Here is a 21,136-nt window from a genome sequence, read left to right as displayed (position 1 = left end):
CTAGAGTTGATGTAGACTAGCTGAATGCCAAATATCTGGTGAATGTTTCCTCGGCTTGACCAACATTTCTGTATCATTCTGCGGCTTAATATCATGGTGAAGAGCGCCAACTGGTTTTATTGGTCAAGTCAGTTGTTGATGGTCATTCCCATTTGGACTTGAAGCTTCGGCTTGTGCGGTCCCTCGGATGGGCCACCTTGGACAGCTGGGGGTAACGGATGCTCGCCGAGAATGGTAGAGTGCTCAACTGGGGGGATTTCTTCAACCACATCAGACTCCCCAAGTCCCGTCATCATCGGCGACAGTTGCTGGGGCGCAAAATGATCGTCCTGCTTAGAGCAAGGAATCGTCCCATCTCGGCCGGGTAGACCACGACGCCGATCAAGTAGGACCTCAGTCCCGCTCAGAACCAGCCTAATCTCGGACTTCATTGAAAGCTCAGTTGATCTTGACCGGATCTTTCCGCTACTACGACCTGCAGTACTCTCTTCTGATGCTTATAATGACGTTCCGAGCCGAAGCTCATAATGCCCTGTGGTGTCAGCAGTGAGCCAAAGAGCTTCTTCGACCGCGGGATTATTCGCTGACACGCTCCAACCGAGCTTGGGGTGCCCTTTATATTTGCCTTCATGCTCCGACCGAGCACAAAAAGCTTTTTATATTCACCGATATGCTCCGACCAAGCACAAAAAGCCCTTTATATTCGCCGACATGCCCCAATCAATTTTGGGGCGCCCTTTATATTCGCCGGCATGGCCTGACCAAGCTCGGGACGCCCTTTATATTCGTTGACGTGCCCTGACTGAGCTTGGGGCGCCCTTTATGTTCGCCGACGTTTCCCGAGCAAGCTCGGGGCGCTTTATCCAACAAACGCGCTCCAACCCTGAAGCTCGAGGTGCTCTACGAAGCAAACCTCGGAATTGGGGAAGTTAGGCCGATCATAGCACCCGCCAAGCCGACCTCGCTGAATACACGATGCGACTCCTCATCGAGCTTGGTCTCACCTACGACTGCATCCACGTGTGTGCTCACGCCCGCCTACATGGTCGTATATTACAACGTCACCGCGCCATGCTTTGCTTACTGGCCAACAACAGTTAAGGACAACGCCATGCTGCTCCAGCCGTACCCTGCCACACCTATCAACGCCTTACCATTCACAGGAACGGGCTATGCCGTGTGTCTCAAGCAAGTTCTAGTTGCACGCCATCTGTCTAAAACCCATCTCCTCTTATGATGAGGTCGGGCCATACCTCCGCCACCTGAACACCTTTACAGAGAGTATAAATAGCCCCGTCAGGTAACACTTGGGAGACTTTTGGGTGGACTATTTAAGATCTATCTTAACTTGGGCGTCAGAGGGCCCTTCTCGGAACCACTGGTGAGGCTTTGTGCACCGTCGTGCGGGAGGTGGCTCTTTTCTTTCTCCGCTCCAGCCAGCAGCTCCCTCGACTTCCCCGACGTGGTCACCCTCGAGCCAAATTTTAACCACAACAAACTCTATTTCTTCTACGTGACTTTGCCATTGTCTATGATTAATAAATCAATTAGTTGATCGGATTTTTATGGCAGCTTCAGGCAAAAAGCAACCATGGTGAAATAGTAGAGGAGGAAAATCTCAGGGGAAGCTCTTTATAGGAAAATTTGAGGGGAGTCCGGCAAGCCCTAGGTCTTGTCTGCCTCGACGGACCCGGGGAAGAGGAAGATACCGATCAGGAGTCTTCCACCCCACCCTTACCATGTGCCTCGCATGCGGATGGCCCAATTGGCCAGTCCAGGCCACTCTTAGGCCGGCCCAAACCCACTTTAAATTGGAAAATGGGCCTTTAGAGGAAATACCCATGTTATCGCCAGATGTGTTGCTGCAGTTGCTGAAGAAGCCAGTGAATTTTGGCCGTTCGTCCCTTCATTAGAATTAATCCAACAATATTCTCATGCTCTAATTTATATATATATGGTGCATAAATAGATGGATTCATGGATATGTAGGATTATGGATAGGTGGTTGTTATTATTATCATTGTTAGGGTTTTGCTAGGATGCTATGACGTTATTTTTTATAGTTTAGATTTTTGCTAGGATTCTACTATATTATTTTTTATAAACATGGCTGGATAAATCATAACCATATCCATGGAGAAGAGGTATTTGAGGTAATAATTATCATTGTCATTGTTACTGGTGCCGTCATCAATGTTGTTGCTTGTGCCTTTATTATCTTGTGGATATATAGGTTTGTATTATTTCTGGGTGTTTTATTTTCAGATCGATTGAAGAAACATTTGTTATCTTAAGAAACTCTACTAACTTGCTAAATATCTTAAGAAACTCTTCTGATTCTAATTCTGTTTGGTGGGAATGGATATTACGGTCCCTTGTCCGTTTGTTATTCTTCTTTGTTCTTTCCTCTGATTTCTAAGGATCAAACTGAATAATAGTTTCCTTTAAATCTTCTGCTGATGGGTTATATGAGGATGCCGTACATCGTGCCGCTAAGGAATCTAGCCCGACCTACGACGAATTAAGATGAGTTAAATAGTTAATAATAATAACTTAGCTCAACCTGGTGGATTTAGCTCGATCCTCTCTATTCGCTTTTCGACGGCTCCGATCCAACCGAATCCAAACCCTAAAACCCTAAACTCCAACCCTCAAAATCCAACACCCTGCACCTCCGCGAACGAGAACCCTACTGCTGCCGTCCACAGGCCAGAGGCCGATTCGAGATAACCCGATGAATCAATCCCCAGGTTCGCGTCGAGCTCGCTCCTTCCAACTTGCAAGACCTCATCTTCCTTGATGCGGTGAGCATTAGGGTTTGTTTCTCCTGCCTTTCTTTCTCTCTTTCTTACGCTTATGTCCGTTTTGATCTCGCCGAAGATCTGAAGATCCGATTATTTTTTTTGCTCGTCTTGATTAATTTATTGATTGCATATGAACAAGCTTGGATCGTCGACGTCGACTTGTCAATTTTCATTACCTATATATTCTTGTTTTTCGTAATTTTACTTGGGGATTTGGATTTCTGGGGTCTTTTTGCCCACTCGCTGTGTTTGTCACTCTGACATTAACATAGATGGACGCGGATTTCTTGGTTAGATTTATAATCACGTTTCAGAAAGATTGGCTTGGAAGATTTTACACATTTAATTTCATAAAAGTACTGTCTTTCTGTGTTGAAAGGCAACGGCTGGGAGCGATCACGACAACTTTTATGAGGGTTTCTTGCGCTTCCTCCGTATTTTAACTTTAATTGCAGGGGCGATTTCAAGGGAAAACCGAGGGGTTGAGTTTTTGGAGTTCTTGCCTTTCCTGTTGTAGGTTGGTGAATTGTTATTGGTTCGTCATCTGTATTTGATGATCAATTATCTTCGTAGAATTTTATTCTTTTTTACAGATATCTAGCGTATTAAAGCTGATTCAATCAATTAATAGCAGTCCTTTTGTTTTGGGATCTGGAAAAGGAAATGCGAAATGAAACAGAATCAGGAATTGAGTGATCGAAAGTTTCAGGAGACCGTCAAGAATTTTGGTTATTGCTGGTTTGTCTCAGTAGTTACTTTGTCATGCTTCACTAATAATCTGCCTACATTTTTGTGTGTTTCCTTAGCTGTTGCTCTGTTGATGAAACCTAATTAAATTGGTCATCTGAATGGGGTTCTTGGGAATGCTTTCTTGCAATGAGACATATCTTTTTCCCCTCGAAAATATGCTTTCTGCTGAAAGATTACGAGTCAGAGATTTGTTTTATAAAGTGAATAACTGCATATTTTTAAAAAAATATCATAGTCTTAAAATATTATACCTTTTAGCAAAAGAATCTCAATTTTGGTATTTTTTATTCAAGGTATTTTTTAGTAATTTATAGAACAAACTTCATTGAACTTTATCTGACTGTATGTAACACAAGGCATTCTATCCCTAGCATTCTAGCTTGTTGACAGACCATGCACGAGGACACATAAAATGACATTCTATAACCAGGACTTATCTGCTCTTTTAGTGACTAGCATGAGTTTTTTCCCCCCACAATGTGAGTTGGTTTCTCGTGATGTATTTTCCTCTTATGATGAGTCCCTTTTGCACTCTATCATTGTACTATTTTTCTTATTTTGTATTTGAAACAGAGGAAGTTTATATCGTATCTATTTTTTATCTCTCCTTCTAAAAGGATATGATGGCTAAGTAAAAGGTTTGAGTAAGAAAACTTATTGGTGGTGATTAGATCAAGTTGGGAGAAAGGAAGAGGGCCCTTGTCCTTGCTCAAGTTTTAGCATTGTGGCTTTCGCAACCTCTTCGACAACAAGTTTTTCATGCGTATGCATGATGTTGGGTTGAAATAAAAGGCGTGGGCTGCATTCTAAGTTTGAATGCTAGCCTAGACTTCTCCCAATATTTCTTATGCAATCCCAATGACCATCTAATCACTATCATGTTTTCTTTGCTGATAAATCCTTCAAGCTGATCCTTCCAGACTTCAAGATTTTGTGTTCCTTGCCTTCTTAGTTTTCTTTTATTGAACTTTTGGTACCTAAGTAGGATTCTGAAATTAATTCTGCTATCGACTTTGATATTATTGCTGAATTCATCATTTCTTCATGGTCAGCGGATATACCGGATAATCTTTGAAAGTAATTTTTCTGCGAATTCTTCTTGCTTGTTGCATGATTAATAGGTTTTCCATCTTTGGAGAAATAATGCATGTATTTAAGAACATGTGTCCTATTTCTAAGATGCCAGAAACTTCAAGTAAGTATTCTGAAAGTTGTTAGTTTGTGTTTCTTACTGTAGATTTGTTAGACCACGTTGTTAGTGTAACAGCTTGAAGCATAATCATGAGAGTAACATAGTCAAGGCGTGAGTTGAGAAAAGCATTGTTATCTAATCTCTTTATGTGTTTGATGGAATTGCTGTCAATCTAAACTAATGCATGCAAGAGGTTTGGCATATCTTTTGGCTCGTATGTTTCAGACTTTCCTGCCATTTTATGATTTATATCATTCCTCTGATTCTGTATGAGTTTGGTTGTCATATATAAAGTTTCCATCACACCCTGAAATGGCTGTGCATTAATGCCGCAGATGGTGGTACGCTAAGTTGTGATCTTATACAACCTTGTCTTTGAATACCATTTGTTGATGTATTAATTGTACCTCCTTCAAGTATTGACTTAATGTTTGTTCCCTTTTTTCCTGCTAGTACACATTCCCTTTCTTTTCCTGCTATATTATACATGCTGGGAGAGCCTGAGACACACTCCACAAACATATTACCCAGACTGATGATAAATTTACTTGATTAGTTTGCTGCTTATATCATATAATCTAGAAGCCCTCTTTTTTTTATAAAGCCAGATGGGCAGCACAAGGAGGATTGGTATGTTTTCCATTTATGTACCACGTCTGGTTCTTAAAGAAAGCACATGGAGTTTTGTATCTGAGGTACATTAGACGTTATTTACATGCTAAGCTATCCAAAATAAAGAAAATTTCTCACCTTTCAGCCTATTTATTAGATTATGATTTCCATGGAACTGTAAAACGATTATTTTGAAAATCAGGTTTTTATTGTCATCAATTCAGATGTATCAATCTTTAGTACACCTTTTGATTAGTCACTGACGAATTTTTTCATTTCATAAATTCAATATTGCTTGTGAGCTGTGTGATTGGAGCTGCTACCGTCTGTGATTTTGTCTATATCCATTCTTTCCTTCTTCCTTTGTTCAATATGAATTGGTTGGGCTTTCTGGTTACATGGCAATATTCATGCCTATGCCAGAGCGCAGAAATTTTCCCCCACTTGGAGTGCCAAGGATTTTAGCTACAATTAATTAAGTTGGTAGTTCTTTTAAAAGAGTCTGCTGGAAAGCCCTCCAATCATCTAAAGGGATGCTGTTCTCTTATGGTCTATGTGACTTCCTCAGAACTGGTCTTGTCCTTGCAGTGGTAAGAATGGCAATGGATACTATTTCTTAGAAAGGGATTACAGAGGTGATTGCATGGGATATGGGTTTTGACCAGAACTCGCGATCAACCATTTTAAAGAGAGGCTTCATGTGGGTAGGGTGATTATGATGTTCTAAGTTATTCCATATGGTTGCCGGATGTCGAAACGGGTGTAAATATGAACATTCAAGGCTGTAAATCTAGTTCAACTGTAAGCAAAGCTCTCTTCTTCTTGCATATATATTACTATGTTGGTTATGGATTCTTCTATGACTGAAAGACAGATTCACGGTTTTCAGGGGGTCTCAGCCAAGATTGCTGCAAAAAGCATATGGAAGTGACAAAAAGACTTTGCTGGACGCTGCTGTAGAAAGTTTGCTGGACGCTTTTCGGCCACGACACCTTGCTTGTCCCGGCCAAAAGTGGGTTTTTTCCTCCACCCTGCGCTGTTATCGTTTTTCAGTGGGATTTACCCCTTCTGATTTATTTTTTTATTTGCTAAAACGGGCTTTTCACCCCACTCTAATGTGAATATATACAAGAAATTCAGAAAATAACAGATTTCTAAAAGCCTTTGGTATTTGTTTCTCTGGTTTAAAGTACTTCAGCCACAAAGGAAGCCATCTAATGTATAGCTTCGTTTGCCTTCTGGTACACAGAAGCCTCATAGTAATATATGTGCCTAAGGATTCAACACAAACAACTGAAATATGTTATAGAGATTAGTACCTCAATATAATCCATCAAGGTTATTGTTCTTAGTATCAAAGGCTTAGAAAGGACTTAATTACGAGGTATATACTGTTCAAAGCATGGTGGAAACAGAAACATTCAAAAGCACAAAGAAAGTACCAAAATCTGTGGGAATCAAATCTAAGCATTAGGTCAAAATTGAAATGTTCCACTGGGGATTGAATCTAAAAACTGTTTTAACTGCAAAACAAAATCTGCCTAAACCAGAATGACGAGTTAAAATAACTTCTGGGTTGTAGAATTCCTCAAGACAGACAGCTGGCGGTAGGGCTGAAAAAATAAACAGCACTTTTCCGTCATTAACATCTTTGGTACCAGCAGATGCATTAAGGGCATCTATTCGTTCGATGAGCCTAGCCTTCCTCTCCTTCGACGTCAGCTGCTTCATGTTCGACCTGCCTTAAAACCCAGAGACCAGAGTTGATCACAAACAACCAATGCGCTTGCAAGATTCTTTTTATTTACTTATCTTAGTCTGTGAAAACTGTAATTCGAGTGCATGGGATGGTTCTTAGTATCAAACAAATGTCAGAAGATGAAAAATCAATAATATTTGGCAGAAAATGGCTGCTATCCACACCTCTTCTGCTGCTGGGGAGGTTCCTTGGTGGATGTTGCCATTGTTCGGTCTGCAGGAATGACATGAAGAAGCATGTATCAAGAAAAGAATTTCTTTTCTTTTTTTAACTCGAAGAAATCAACCTTCAAAAGAAAAAAAAAAAGCATGTAAGAGGTTCATTTCATGCATTCAGTCCAATGTTTGAGTAATGCAAAGTTACAAGCAGCGTTTATTAGCGACCGTCATAAACAGCAGTCGGATAACATGAAAGGCACTTCCACTACATGTTCTCTCTGTAACGATGCACCACAATTAGTAAATCCAATTGAGTTTTTGATTCAATGATATGAGAGAACTAAAATAACATCAAGTATCGCATGCTCCACCTCCATATCTTGGGATCTTCTCATCATGCACATATTAGAACCATTGGCAAACGAGCCGAGCAATAACATTGTACATAAAGCAAGTAGCTCAAATAACCCACTGATAGGTCAGAGAAAACGTGGGACTTCAACCCTTGGTTGATACGTACCCGGATGCAATGTTGGCACAATAAGTATACTGGCTAAATGTCAACCCACCGATCTTATGCAAAGTACCCCAGAAAAGTAGTCTCAACTCATTCAGCAAGCATGCTTTATTTTCTTCGAAAAAAAAAAATCTGATTCCTTAGCTATCAAGATGTTAGCCAATATAACATTAGATATAACCTATCATTTTTGGAGGTATAAACTCACCAGCATATTCAGCATTAAATTCGAAACCATTATTTTAGTAGTTTTCTTCAGATCCAATGCCCTTCGGGAACACCTAAATTTTAATAACAGCTTCAGAAGGAAATATTGCAGTTTCCCTGCAATGAATGAGGAGGGCAGGTCCTTGAATCAACGTCATAAGTTTGAAATAACAGGACACCGTAACAGACATAGATGGAGCAACTAAGGAAAAAGATGAGGATGCTTTTCATTTGAATAAGGATTTGGTGAGGCAGTATACATTATGCCTGCTTCAAGTAGATGAAAATGAAGATTGCTAATTATGTCCTGCAAGAACAAAAACAACCATGCTATGAAAGTGGCCACCCTTCCTTTGATCAACAGCCTTCTTTAGAAAGACAACGTTCATCTCCCTCACAATACAAAACTGCATGCGTTACTGTACGTTTGGATTATTATTTAAAAGGTTATGATAAAAAGTTCATTAAAAAAAAGAGTCATAATAGTAATTACAGTTATAATCGATGTCTCCCCTAAAAAATCAGTTATAATTGGAATCATAATTTTTTTAAGTACATATAATCAATGTCCACATGTAAAGAGGAAACCAAAATTCACTACAAATATACTACTCTTCAAACTTTCTTCTAAACACATATTAGAGGGTTTCTAAAGAAGAAAAGCACGCTGGAAGCTTCTCCTCCTTTTCATCAAAACAAAGTAACAGACCCCCTCCTCGATCTGTAACTCTTGCTTACTTTGTAAGCCGTGACTTCACCTTCTCCTTGGTTGGTTTGGCTATATCAAGAAGCAGCATCAACTTTTTTTTTTTTTTACTAATCTCTGTTTCCGTGGCAGCATGAGTTCGAAAGAAGATCTTAAGTTTTATCAACAAAAGAAGAATTTGAAGCGAAGAACCGCCCCCAGGATCGCAACCTACCCTCGAGGAAGACGAAGATATTAATTCAAGAACCGAATAGGATACCCAGCCAAATGGAGGAGGAGATGAGAAAGACGACGGCATCGACGAGCAGCGGCAACTGACAGCCATCGTAATTGCTCGACGGAAGATCTCGAAGCAAGGAATGGCCCCCAAGACTCCGACCTACCGTTGAAGAAGAGGAAAATGCTTCAAGAACCGAAAAGCAAGCTCGACCAGGCGAAGGTGGGAGACGAGAAAGTTGACTGCAGCAATGAGCAGCAAGTACTGTGGCCATCGATCGCAACCGCCCGATGGAAGACCTTGAAGCGACGAACCACCCCCCAAGGTCCCGACCTACCCCTTAAGGAGAGGAAAATATTTCAAGAACCGAAACGACGACGACAACAACAACGAGCAGAAGAGAGAGTTGCCATTACAATCGCCCATGAAAGAAGCTGTGTGCTCATGCAGACACTGCTGGAACTGGGCACACGATCGGCGCTCTTACACTGGGGGGAAGCATGATCGCCAAAAAGCCCTCATCATACAAATGATGACCTATTTCATCCTGGAGTCGGGAATCGCCATGGTGGTCAGGCGTACCACAGACTAAGGTCAGCGGAAAAACTTGGAAAAAACCCGGAAAGGGTAGCAGTAGGGGCAAGAAGGATCGCCAAAAAGCAAACGGCTCAATTACAACCAGGGTCCACCCCTCTTCTCCGACCATTCGTCCCTTTGACTGGTGCCAATGCCATTCCATTGGGGAACGGAGGAAGACACGACTCTCGCCCACCATTCGGCCTCAGCAACTCTGAGATGACTAAACTTATATATAGTCTCAGCAACGACCATCAGTCACCAACGATGTATTAAACCATCGCCGCCAACCAAACACGGCGACTGGACCCAAGTCATTGCCCGACACTGCCGCTCGAGGTGGGGACACCATCTCCGCCACAGCGAATCAGCCTTTAACCTATCTCATCGGCGAACAACACCATACCTCCCCGACAGTGGCCGGCAGAAAAGCGTACGAACGCAGACGCCCTTCGCCATTCCACCACTCCTGAAAAGACTATCTTAGGGCACCTATCCGAACAAGGGCCCAAGTAAAACGGTGCATGGGGCACTCTGACCTGCACTCCATCGCTCCCTCCCACAATAATGGTCGCATCCCTGCCAACCACTGTCCAACCCTCCAAGACCTGCTTCCCATCCATTTAAATTTATTTAGAGTCTGCTTCCACTGCAGGGACCCAGACCAATGTTCATAATAAACTTGATTCCTTAGGTGATGCGGCGTCTTAGAACCCGTTGGAGAGTCAAAGTCAAGTCAAGATCAAAAAAGTTAAGGGCCAAGGGTCACAAAAATTATCATGAGTTATAGAAGGTTAAGAATCATATAAGTTGTAAAATGTGAAGAGTCATGAGTTATATGAGATTAAAGAGTTATGAGTTAGGAAAATTAAAGGTTAAGAGTTATGATCAGTTACATGTAGGAATTTTTAGAGCTACATGAAGTTTATATAAAGGGTTGGAAGGATCCATTTGTAAGATGAGTTGAATGAAAATTATTCTTTTTTCAAACATTGCTCTTGAGAGTTTCTACTATCTTCTTCTTGAGTGTTCTTTCTCATTTTCTAACAAAGTGGTGTCAGAACTAGATTGATCCAATGGCCAACAAAAAGATGGCATTTTTGGTTTCTCGACTCACCAAAGACAACTACGAGAATTGATGCATCTAAATCAAGGCGCTGCTCGACTCGCAAGATGCGTAGGAGATGGTGGAAAAAGGCTATTTGAAGCCTGAAGATGAGGTGACTTTAACAAAGAATTAAAAACAATCGCTAAGGGAGTCAAGGAAAAAGGACAAGAAGGCTCTTTTCTTGATTTATCAAGGGTTGGATGAAGCTACCTTTGAGATTGTTGCAGCTGCTACAATATCAAGACAAGCTTGGAATTTTTTTCAAAAAGCATACAAGGGTATTGATAACGTAAAGAAGATTCGTCTTCAAAGTCTTAGAAGTGATTTTGAGTCTTTACAAATGAAAGATTTAGAATCTATTGCTGATTATTTCATAAGAGTTATGGTGATTGTTAATCAATTAAGGAGAAATAGTGAAACTCTAACTAATGTTCAAGCGGTGGAAAAGGTGTTGCAGTCTTTGGATCCGAAATTTGATTTTGTTATTGTAGCTGTAGAAGAATTTAAGGATTTGGAGGAAGTGATAATTGAAGAAATTATGGGCTCTTTGCAAGTTCACGAGGAAAAGCTTAACAAAAGAAAGGAAGAAAAGCCATTGGAGTAAGTTCTACAAACGAAGCATACTACAAAAGAAGATCATGGGAGAACTTAAAAAAGTGTCCGACGATGAGGTCGAGTCCCTAACCAAGGACGAGGAAGAGAAAGAATTAAATATGGCTCATTAAGCAATGAAGAGAAGGAGCAAGGTTCAAATTCTATAAGAGAAAGAGGACGTAGTAGAGGAAGGTCATATGAAAGAAGGTATGATAGATCTAATATTCAATATTATAATTGCAAGATGTTTGCGCACTACTCTTCAAATTGTTAGAGTGCTACTAATCAAGTTGAAGAGAAAGATAATTATGGTGAAAAAAGAAATGAAGAAGAAGAGTTATTTTTATTATTAGCATATAAAGGAGAACAAGGCAATAAAGAGTAAGCATGGTATCTTGATACAGTAGCAATCAACTACATATGCAGCAAAAGGAGCATGTTTGTGAAGCTTGATAAATCAGTTGGTGGTTAAGTTACTTTTGGAGATTCTTCTAAAATTCTGGTAAGGGGCAAAGATACTATTTTGATTCGTTTGAAGAATGGTACTCATACATTTATTTCCGATGTTTACTATGTGCCAAATATGAAGAATAACATTTTGAGCTTGGGCAACTTTTGGAGAAAGATTATAATATTCAAATACAAAATCATACTCTTGCTATAAGAGATTCAAGAAATAGAATGATTGCAAATGTTGAAATGACAAAGAATAAAATGTTTCTTCTAAACATTAAAAGTGAAGTTGCTATGTTTGAAGGCTTGTTTTAAAGATTCATTTTGGCTTTAGCATTTAAGCTATGGTCATCTCAACTTTGGTGCTTTAAAGTTTTTATCTAAGCATGATTTGATGAAGGAATTGCCATCCATAGAATATCCAAAGCAACTTTGTGAAGGTTGTCTTCTCGGAAAACATCTTAGAAAGAGCTTTCTAGATGAAGCAACATATCGAGTATGGGAGCCACTAGAAATTGTGCACATAGATGTTTGTGGGCCACTTGTTTCTACCTCTTTCGGTGAGTACATATTTTCTCACATTTTCTAATGATTTTAGTAGAAAGATATGGATTTATTTCTTGATAAATAAATCCGAAGCTTTTAATGCATTCAAAAGATTTAAGATATATGTCGAGAAAGAAAGCATGGTTATACTATTAAATCTTTGAGATCTGATAAAGACAAAGAATTTACTTCTAAAAAATTTGAAGCTTATTGTGAAGAGAATGAAATTCATCAACTTTTGACTGTTCCATACTTTTCACAACAAAATAAAATTGCGGAAAGAAGAAATAGAAGTATTCTTGATGTAGTGAGATGCATGTTGAAAAGCAAAGATATGCCAAAGCAATTTTGGGCCAAAGCAGTAAATTGTGCCGTTTATATCTTGAATAGATGCCTTATGAAAGACTTGTGGAATGTCACACCATAAGAAGCATGGTCTGATAAGAAGCCTACTTGATACTGGCGAGGGAGCTCAACTTGGCATTCACGGTATGAGAACATAAGGGCATAGCATGGAGTGATCGTGTATTGGAGGCAGCAAGCCTGCCACGTTGCAAGGCTCTTGGCACACACTAGCACACGACTGCTATTCACCGTTCAACAGCAAATCCATGCATCTCCAACAACGCAATTAATTAACTACAGTGCTCGTGGCTGTTATTTCCGTATAACGATCACTGACAGTGACGTCGGCACGTGGTACGGAATGCTCAGCGTAGAGAGAGAGAATCTGGAGAATGAGTGATCTCGGTCGACCCGTTCGATCCCCATCAGACCGTGGAGAGCCGACCTCCCCCTCCCATGCCGGCAGCTGCCGCATTCTCTCTGCACGTCCGGACCTATTTGCATCTTTCACGTTTTACGCGGCGCGCGATGCATGCACCCATTCCCACGTGGCCACGTACGAACCCCTTCAATCACGGCATGTGTGCGTGGGTGGGAGGCAGGGAGAGAGGGGAGAGAGAGAAAACGAGAATGTTATGGTGTACGAGCTCCATCGGTGGAGCATCGGGCGATCAGTGCCCTCCGATTGATGGGGCAATCGAAACGTGGCGTGTTTTAAGAGCTAGCGCGCCACTGCTTTGACCGTCAAAGAGTCGAAGAATTTTCTTCTTCTTTTTTTTTTTTCTTCTTAACGGCTGCTTCATACATCACAGTGCATGTATGGATACATCGAATAAAATCAAAATACAACAGCTTGCGAAGTGCCAGTGGCAACTCCCTCTCTCCGGACTAAAAGGTATATCCTGCTCTTTCTTTCTTTCTTTCTTTTTTCCTTCCTTCCTTTCTTTTTTTTTTTTGCTTAAAACAGATGCTTCACATAGTGCATGTATAAATACATCGAATAAAATCAAAATATAATAGCTCATAGAGTGCCAATGGCAACTCTCCCTCTCCAGACCAAAGGATGTACCCTGAGTGGTAGGCTGCATAGGCAATCATCCAATCGGCCTCCTCATTAGCTTCTCTGAATATATTCTTGGCCTGGAAGGCTTCACCATCTCTCATCATCATTCATGTGTCCCGTATTAAAGGATGGTCTCTATTGGCTTCTTTGAATTTTCCTATCTTTGGGATCGTAAAAATTAGAACCCAACCGGAGTCCCGTAACCTCCAGCGATCCAAAGTAACGAATGTAGAGATAGTACCATGGCCGTCCCTTCCTCGGATGGCAGACGGAGTAGGCGCGGTGACCGGCCAGGTCCAGGGAGGTAACCTCACATGAGAGTGCGTGAATCCATTAGTTCGTGAGCTTTAATTTCCTGGAAGTCTGTTTAACTAGGACCAGTAATGATTCTCGTTGAATGCGTGTGTTGGGGGAAAAACCCCAAAGTCATACATCCACGGAGGCGCTCAGCCAAAGAGCGCCGACCGGAAAGCTGCTCGGTCAGAGAGTGCCGACCAGAGAGCTGCTCGGCCGAAGAGCACCAGCCGGAAAGTTGCTCGGCCAAAGAGTGCCGAACGGAGAGCTGCTCGGCCAAAGATCGCCGACCAGAAAGCTGCTCGGCCGAAGGATGCCGACCAGGAAGGCGCTCGACTAGAAGGCGCCGACCAGAGTGCGCGCCAAGAGGTGCCCAACCAAAATAAGCTGCTCGACTAGAAGGCGCCGACCAGAGTGCGCGCCAAGAGGTGCCCAACCAAAATAAGCTGCTCGACTAGAAGGCGCCGACCAGAGTGCGCGCCAAGAGGTGCCCAACCAAAATAAGCTGCTCGACTAGAAGGCGCCGACCAGAGTGCGCGCCAAGAGGTGCCCAACCAAAATAAGCTGCTCGGTTAGAAAGTGCCGACTAAAGACAGCGCCGAGGCGCTCTGCTAGAAGATGCTCGCCTAAAGGGCGCCGACCAGGAGTACTCAAAGCAGCCCCGCCACAGGGCGCCCCATTGGGCGATCAGCTCGGCTCGGCACCCTTGCCGAGCCGATGCCTTAACCAAATGTTCAACCTCCGCCTAAAGTCCAAGGGACTTGACAACTCCTACGGCTTGCGACCTGCCACTATCTCCAAGCCATCAAGGCATAAGATCTCCTCAGGCGTTCGGCACGACCTGCCATTAATGCATGAGACTCCCTCAAGTCTCCGATGCACTCAGGCATTTAATGAACACGGCCCAAGACGATCTCCGGATCACTGAACCATCAGAACGTATGGCTCTCCCTGACCGCCGGTTCATTCGGTAATAAATGCACTTACCATCTACGGACCCCAGGCCCACCGCAGCCGGCGGTTCAACCACTCCAACAGGTCCGATCGACCGTGACAACTCCCTGATTCCGGTCTGATCCGGTCTCGTTCTCCATTACGCCATTAATGGGCCACATGGTGCCCAATTATTACAAAACAGGACAAACCTCCTGTCACCTCCCAGGTAACAAAAATCCTCCTATAAAAGGAAACCTGGAGGGAAAAGGGAAAGAGGACCAAAAACCAGAGAAAAAACCCGGAGTTGGAGAGAACCCTCCTAGACCGGGGAAAAAAGGAAGAAAACAGCACAGACACAATCGAACACGAGATTCTCTTTGTCTTCTCCACATACTCTCTCCCCTGCTCTTTTCACATACTTGCCCCCTCTGACTTAGGCATCGGAGGGCCGGCGCCGGGGAGCCCGGCCACCGGTTTTCTTTGCAGGACTTGCACACCCCCCCGCAGCGGAGGACGCAGCCAGCCGGCGCACCGCCGTCCGCCCCCTGCAGCAGCGGAGCTCCTCCTTCCCCGGCTTCACGGTGGCCCCCGGGTCCAATTTCCAGCAACAGTTGGCGCTAGAGGAAGGGCCCGAGTTCGCTACCATGAAGCTAAGAAGCAAAGGGGCTTCCAACGCCTCTCGACGTCCTCCACCAAGCCCAGAATGTTCCGTTCGGAACTCACCACCCCCGGTTGAGCCAGCACCTCAAGTTCAACCGGGACAATTTGATGCCCTGGTGCAGCAAGTGCAGGCGTTGGCTACCGCCGTCCAAAGCTTGCAACCCAGGGGCATCCCAGCAGCACCGCCTCCCCCAGCTCCAGTTCAACCGGAGCCCCCTACAAGCGGGCTTCCTCTTCGAGGTCAGGACTTTCAAGTCCAGGCCTCCCTCTGGAGAGAGCACCCAGTCAGAAATCACGGAGGCTGGCCACAGCCTTCAGAAGCTGAGTCGGTTCCAGGGCAACCTGCACCCGAAGGAACCGCTGTAGCGATCCTCCAGAATAATGAACTCGACAAGAAGGTCGAAAAGCTGGAGCGCCAAATTCAGGCACTCCACGGGAGAAAATCGGGACGTAACGGCGACTTCGAGTTCAATACGAAGTCGCCCTTCTCCCAGGAGATTGAAGATGAACCGGTTCCCCTCCGGTTCAAGATGCCCCAGGTGGAGCCTTACAACGGCAAGGCAGATCCCTTTGACCACCTGGAGAGTTACCGGGTCTTAATGGCCCTACAAGGAGCCTCGGAAGCCATGATGTGCAAGGCTTTCCCGGCGACACTCCGAGGACCAGCCCGGCTTTGGTTTACCGGGCTGAAGCCGAGTACTGTCTCTTCCTTTGAGCAGCTCGGCAGACAATTTGCTGGCAACTTTGCCGCCAGCCAGCCCCAGCGGCGGACATCTGACTCCCTCCTTGACATCAAACAAAAGGAGGGAGAATCCTTCAAGGAGTACTTGGACCGGTTCACCGCCGCAACATGGGAAGTCCGGGAGCTTGACCAGTCAATCGCCATGTCGGCGCTGAAGACTGGAGCCCGGTCCTACAGATTCCTCTTCTCGATTGAGAAGAATTTCCCAGCGGACCTTACAGAAATGTTCGCTCGAGCCCGGAAGTATGCCAAGGCTGAGGAAGCCGTGGCCGTCAGGCGGGGCGGGACCGAGCAGAACCCCAAGAAGAGGCGCCGTGAGGAACGCAGCCGACCCAGAAGCCCGTCTCCACGACGAGCTAAGAATCCGCCCCGCCCGAAGAGTCCACCCCGGTTGAGAGGACCGCCGCAGCAGAGGTCACTCCGCCCGAGGTTCCCACTGCAGGCCCGTGCACCTGAAGGAAGGTATGAAGAGTATACTCCCCTCAATGCTCCTCGGGCTGAAATCCTCATGGAGATTGAGAGTCGGGATTGCATCCGGCTCCCCCCTTCAAAGCCAGACACCAGAATCCGGCGTGATCTCCGGAAGTATTGCCGTTTTCACCGGGATCACGGCCATGATACCGAGGATTGTTATCAGCTCCGAAATGAGATCGAAGCACTCATTCACCGAGGGGTGCTCGATCGGTTTGTACAAGGCCGGCGTGAAAGGAAGAAGCCAGCCGAAGGAGCAGCACAGCCTGAAGGTTCTAATGCCAACAGGCCCATCGCCGGCGTCATCAACACTATCCGAGGAGGGACCTCGGCTGGGGAAGCCTCATGGGAAGGAGCCTCCTCGAAGCGCCCGCGCACCTCTGAAGCCATCTCCTTCTCAGATGACGATCTAGAGGGAGTCGAAACTCCCCATGATGATGCCATGGTCATCTCTATGATCATAAATAAATTTGATGTAAAACGCATCCTGGTTGATAATGGAAGCTCGGCGAATGTTTTGTATTTTGATGTTTATTGTAAAATGGGGATGACAAAAGAACAGCTACGGAGGATGAATGCTCCGCTAGTTGGATTCACTGGGGATTCAGTCCCAGTAGAGGGCGAGATCGACCTTCTGGTCACAGCCGGGCTCGCCCCTCGTGAAAGTACCGTGGGTATGAGCTTCCTTGTGATACGCCTGCCCTCGGTTTACAACGCCATCCTTGGAAGGCCAGGACTCAACGCCCTCCGAGTAGCGGTCTCAACTCACCACCTGCTGATGCGATTCCCCACCAGCCAGGGAGTCGGTGAAGTCCGAGGGGACCAAATGGTGGCAAGGCGATGCTACCTAGCGACCCACGAGGCAAGACGACCAGCCGAGGTGCCCGCCCCAACGATTGACCAGCCCTCAACTGAAGTTATGGAGGCACGGGTCAACCCCCAGAAAGAGCGGGTAGAGCCTGGTGAGTTGTTAATTCAAGTTCCCTTACGAGAGAACTTTCCCGAGCTAACCGTGCAGATCGGCTCTGGCCTTGGCGAAAACGAGAGGAGTCGCCTCGTCGACTTCCTACGGGACAATATGGATGTCTTCGCCTGGTCGCCTGTAGATATGCCGGGGATAGACCCGGAGGTCATGGTCCACCGACTTCAGGTGAAGCCGACCTGCAAGCCCGTGCGGCAAAAGAAGCGAGGCGCCGCCCCTGAACGACAACGAGCAGCAGCCGAGGAGGTCGGCAAGCTCCTTGAAGTCGGTTTCATCCGGGAGATATCCTACCCGGAATGGCTCGCCAATGTGGTCCTCGTCAAAAAAGCTAGCGGAAAGTGGCGTATGTGCGTGGACTACACCGACCTGAATAAAGCCTGCCCGAAGGACAGCTTTCCACTTCCCAACATTGACCAGCTCGTGGACTCCACCTCGGGTCACGAGCTGCTGGCATTCATGGACGCCTTTTCCGGATATAACCAGATCCGCATGGCGCCAGAAGACGAGGAAAAGACAGCCTTCATCACCGACGGGGGAACCTACTGCTACAAAGTGATGCCATTCGGTCTAAAAAATGCCGGGGCGACTTATCAAAGGCTGGTCAGCCGGATCTTCAAAGACCAAATAGGCCGAAACATGGAGGTCTACGTGGATGATATGCTGGTGAAAAGCAAGGCGGCGCAAGACCACATAGCCGACCTCAATGAAGCATTCTCCACACTCCGAAAGTACCAGATGAAGCTCAACCCAGCTAAATGTGCATTCGGGGTCACCTCCGGCAAATTCCTCGGCTTCATCATTACACAACGAGGAATTGAGGCCAATCCAGAGAAGATCCGAGCCCTCCAAAGGATGACGCCTCCCAGGACGGTCAAGGAGGTACAGCGGCTCACGGGCCGAGTGGCAGCCCTCGGGAGGTTTATCTCCCGCTCAGCCGAGCGCTGCCTTCCATTCTTTGCAGCCCTCAAGAAGCCGAAGAACTTTTTGTGGTCGGACAAGTGCCAGCAATCTTTTGAAGAGCTCAAGCACTTGCTGGCTTCCCCTCCCCTACTCACAAAGCCTCAACAGGCCGATCAAGCAGATCCTGCAGAGATCAGATCGTGCGGGTCGGATCACTAAATGGGCCATTGAACTCGGGGAATTCGACATTGAGTACCGGCCCAGACCGGCGATCAAAGCACAAGCACTCGCAGACTTTATAGCCGAGTGCACCATACCAGATGAGGTCGAGCCTGAACCTGAGCCACCGTTGGAACAGACCCCAAGTTTGACATGGACTCTACATGTCGATGGCTCTTCAAACTCGGGGGGTAGTGGAGCAGGATTTATTCTCACCAGCTCGGAGGGGGTCGTCGCCGAGCAGGCCCTGCGCCTCGAGTTTTCTGCTTCCAATAATATGGCGGAGTATGAAGCGCTCGTCGCCGGGCTTAAGCTAGCCAAAGAGCTAGGAGTGAAGGACTTGAAGGCCTTCAGTGATTCTCAGCTCGTCGTCAACCAAATTGTAGGCGACTTCGAAGCTAGAGACCCGACCATGCAGAAGTATCTCCAGAAGGTACGGGATCTCGCCTCGACCTTGGACTCTTTCCACATTCAACATATTGCCAGGTCGGAGAATCTCAGGGCCGACCAGCTATCAAAGCTGGCGTCCTCTCGCATGAGCGAGCTTCCCAAAGAGGCAGTCCTGGAATATCTCCAAAAGCCCAGCACAGACGAGCCCGAGCAGACTCTCTGCACCGAGCTCGAGCCAAGCTGGATGGATGGACTCATCAGCTATCTGCAAGACGAAACCCTCCCTGCTGATGTACGAGAGGCTCGCCGAATCAAGCGCCTCGCCACCCGATACATACTATACGAGGGAAAGCTCTATCGGAAATCCTTCACCTCTCCCATTCTCAGATGCCTTCGCCCAACGGAAGCTAATTATGCCCTGCGCGAAGTCCACGAAGGAATTTGTGAAAACCATCTGGGAGGACGAGCCTTGGCCCATAAAATTCTGCGCCAAGGATATTATTGGCCGACACTCCAGAAGGATGCTATGGATTTCGTCCAAAGATGCGACCGGTGCCAAAGGAACGCCAATGTTCAGCGCCGGCCCTCGGCTCCTTTGACTTCTATCAGCTCCCCTTGGCCTTTTGCCCAGTGGGGAATTGACATCCTCGGGCCATTTTCTCTGGCCACCGGGCAAAGGAAGTTCCTGGTCGTCTCCATCGACTACTTCACTAAGTGGGTGGAAGCTGAGCCCCTCGCCCGGATCACCGAGCAGAAGATGCGGGATTTCGTTTGGAAATCCATCATTTGCAGATTTGGGCTCCCCCGCATCCTTATCTCTGACAACGGTCGCCAGTTCGACAACATCCATTTCAGAGAGTTCTGCTCCGAGCTTGGCATTGACCACCGCTTCACCTCGGTCGCGCATCCTCAGACAAACGGAGAAACCGAGGTAACAAATCGTACTATTTTGCAGGGTCTCAAAACCAGGCTCGACAAATCCAAAGGACAATGGGTCGAAGACCTATACAATGTCCTGTGGGCTTACCGGACTACGTTCCGCGTCCCCACCGGCGAGACTCCCTTCAACCTGACATATGGGACGGAGGCCGTCATTCCACTAGAGATTGGGCTCCCCTCTCCAAGAGTCGAGCACCACGATGCTAGCTCCAACTCTTCGCAGCTCAGAGGCAACCTCGACCTGATCGAGGAAACAAGGGAGGTCGCCCGAGTGCGTATGGCGAGGTACCAACAAAAGACAGCTCAGTACTACAACGCCAGGGTCAAAGTCAAATCTTTCAGACCAGGGGACCTTGTCCTAAGAAGAGCTGAAACCTTCCGACCAACTGAGCGAGGGAAGCTGGCCCCGAATTGGGAGGGACCATACCGAGTCACGCGCATTCGCCGACCCGGAACTTATCAATTGGAGTCTCTAAATGGGACTCCCATTCTGCGGAGCTGGAGCTCTGAAAATCTCCGCGTGTACCACCAGTAGAACCCTAAGGGGTCCCTCATTATCCAACCAATAAATTCCATTCTATGAATTTCACTCTATGAATTTCATTTCACGATAAACTGATGGTTTGCGGACTTATTCCGAGCTCACCAATTTTCTTGATTATCCCATGGCATCAGGTTTATTCTTCTTCCCTAACCACGGTTGGGATGCCCTGATACCTCGGGATGATGGAGTACCTGCGTGGACTCCCTGAAGATGTCCATGAGTTTATGGTGCGCTCTCCATCAGCGAGCTTGGCTCGTTCTCCCACCCTGGCCACGGTCAGGATGCCCGAGACGTCGGGATATGAGTTAGCGGTCCTCTCTGACCGGGCGAGCTCGGCTCGTGCTCCATCGGCTATGAGTTAGCGGTCCTCTCTGACCGGACGAGCTCGGCTCGTGCTCCATCGACTATTGAGTAGCGGTCCTCTCTGACCGAACGAGCTCGGCTCGTGCTCC

General features: G+C 46.0%; 1 long non-coding RNA gene across 2 annotated transcripts; it reads left to right on the top strand.

Annotated features, from left to right (window-relative positions):
* Window positions 1-2,139: 2,139 nt before the first annotated feature.
* On the top strand, window positions 2,140-6,518 carry LOC103702522 (uncharacterized). 2 transcript variants are annotated; one of them, XR_016413292.1, is made up of 3 exons: window positions 2,513-5,441; window positions 5,947-6,159; window positions 6,248-6,518. It is a non-coding gene; the product is annotated as an uncharacterized LOC103702522 (long non-coding RNA). The 2 variants fall into 2 exon arrangements; XR_016413291.1 differs by having other exon boundaries at window positions 2,140-6,159.
* The last annotated feature ends 14,618 nt before the right edge of the window (window positions 6,519-21,136 follow it).

Source organism: Phoenix dactylifera, chromosome 5, assembly GCF_051530095.1.
Source record: "Phoenix dactylifera cultivar Ajwa chromosome 5, Ajwa_hap1_PhDact_Kaust_v1.1, whole genome shotgun sequence".
Taxonomy (NCBI): Eukaryota; Viridiplantae; Streptophyta; class Magnoliopsida; order Arecales; family Arecaceae; genus Phoenix; species Phoenix dactylifera.
The sequence above is the reverse complement of the archived record's forward strand: the minus strand, read 5'-3'. Positions and strand labels throughout refer to the sequence as shown.